The following is a 2,500-nucleotide window of genomic DNA, read 5'->3' as shown; positions in this document are numbered from 1 at the left end:
CTTTAACTTCCTGACCGATGTCTTGAGATGTTGCTTCAGTATATCCACATAATTTTCCTGCCTCATGATGCCATCTATTTTGTGAAGTGCACCAGTCCCTCCTGCAGCAAAGCACCCCCACAACATGATGCTGCCACCCCCGTGCTTCATGGTTGGGATGGTATTCTTCGGCTTGCAAGCCTCCCCTTTTTTCCTCCAAACATAACGATGGTCATTATAGCCAAACAGTTTCATCAGACCACAGGACATTTCTCCAAAAAGTAGGATCTTTGTCCCCATGTGCAGTTGCAAACCGTAGTCTGTTTTCTTATGGCGGTTTTGGAGCAGTGGCTTCTTCCTTGCTGAGCGGCCTTTCAGATTATGTCGATATAGGACTCGTTTTACTGTGGATATAGATACTTTTGTACCTGTTTCCTCCAGCATCTTCACAAAGTCCTTTGCTGTTGTTCTGGGATTGATTTGCACTTTTTGCACCAACGTACGTACATCTATAGGAGACAGAACGTGTCTCCTTCCTGAGCGGTATGACAGCTGCGTGGTCCCATGGTGTTTATACTTGCGTACTATTGTTTGTACAGATGAACGTGGTACCTTCAGGCCTTTGGAAATTGCTCCCAAGGATGAGCCAGACTTGTGGAGGGCTACAATTGTGTAGACCTATTAAAAATAAAGGTGTATGCATGGTTCTTTATAGATCTCTAATAGGTTCTGTAAAGGACAGTTCATAATAATGGCTGGAATGGAGTGAATGGAATGGTATCAAACACATGGAAACCATATGTGTGATGTGTTTGATACCATTCCATTAATTCCATTCAAGCCATTACTATAAGACCGTCCTCCCAAATTAAGATGCCACCAGCCGCCTGTGAATTCAGTGGTGGATTTCCCAGTGTGCCTCGCCTTCGAGCGAATTGTAGAGTTACCACCCATGACTTGTTAGTGACAGAGAAAGGGTTGTTGCATTCATTAATTTTCGATCCTGTGGCCTTCACCAAGTAGAGATACTAAGTGAATATGTTATCTTTAAAATGTTGTTATTTTAAACAATACAATACATATTACATAATGCCTTTTTTTGAGGGCCTAGTTTTACCCTAATACAGTGTCCTGAAACTCAAGGTTTACACGTCACGTCAGACCTGCAAGTCATTTTATGCTGTTTTGAGAAGTGATATGTAATTCTTATTGGAATCCATTAAAAGTGGGGATATCCAAGATTTGGAATGTTTATTCACCCACAACCTGCATTGAGAATGACTGCTATGGTTGGGAAGACTAACATATCAGACTACATCTAAACTGGAACAACCATTTCAGTAACAGGTGCAATAAGTCCAAGTAACAAATTATATTAGTTTACAAAAATGTCTGCTATTTATATTTGAGTAGCATAAGATTAATTAATCAATCAATGTACATGCAAAACATATAGATATTTTGTATTTTGTATTTTATAAGGATCCCAATGAGCTAGTGCTAAAGCAACAGCTACTTTTCCTGGGGTCCACATATTGAAACAAAAATCTACCAGCAATAGAGAATGCTGGGAAATATGATAATGATGGGCATGGTTTTGTTTCAACTCTGGTTATCAACACCAACACTGGGATTATTTTGCACCACTTAGTGTTAATTTAACTCTTCCAGTGTTAATTTAACTCTTCCAGTGTTAATTTAACTCCCGAATCAACACTATAAATGTTACACTGAAAAATAAACACTATTAACACTGGCCAATTTCCTGTGTGCTATGAAAGGGACACATCTGGAGGCTTCCGTACATTTCAAGAACCTTTTATAATTCTGAAGAACTGTAGATGCCACATCAAGAAACCCCACTTAACTCAAAGGCTATTTTTCAGTCAAGAGTTCTCCAAGGAACCTTAAAGGTATAGTTCGTGATTTTTGCAATAAATCCCTTTATCTCCTTCACCAGAGTCAAATGAACTCGTGGATACAATTTTGATGTTATATGCATCCAGTATGAAGGAAGTTAGAGGCAGTTTCTTGAACCAACGCTAACTAGCGTTAGTGCAATGACTGGAAGTCTATGGGAACAGCTAGAATGACAAATTGCGCTATTGCTAGTTAGCAACTTCCTTCAAACTGCATGCAGATACATAAAAATGGTCTCCACGTGTTAATCTGACTCTGGGAAGTAGAAAAAAGGCTTCACTGCCAAATCTCGAACTGTCCCTTTAAGAGCCGAGGAAGAACTATTTAAGAACCTTATTTTTTTCAGTGTAGGCCTACTAGAAAAATAACCTATTTGGGGAAGTGAGAAAAGACGTGGTAGGCCTTGTGTAATTCAAAGTTGGCCTAAATGTTCCATTGTTGGTGCAGCATATGTCGCATTGCTTTGCACGAGATGCTATAGGCCTTTGTGTTGGAATATCTGATGATGTTATTTATAGATCAAAAGCTCTATGCAAAAAAAAAAAAAAAAATGCTGTGTATATCTCAGCGTGTATTTACAGTCATGGCAACGTATCTAGGT

Source organism: Salmo trutta, chromosome 39, assembly GCF_901001165.1.
Source record: "Salmo trutta chromosome 39, fSalTru1.1, whole genome shotgun sequence".
NCBI classification, from domain to species: Eukaryota; Metazoa; Chordata; class Actinopteri; order Salmoniformes; family Salmonidae; genus Salmo; species Salmo trutta.
Note: the sequence above shows the minus strand (reverse complement) of the source record.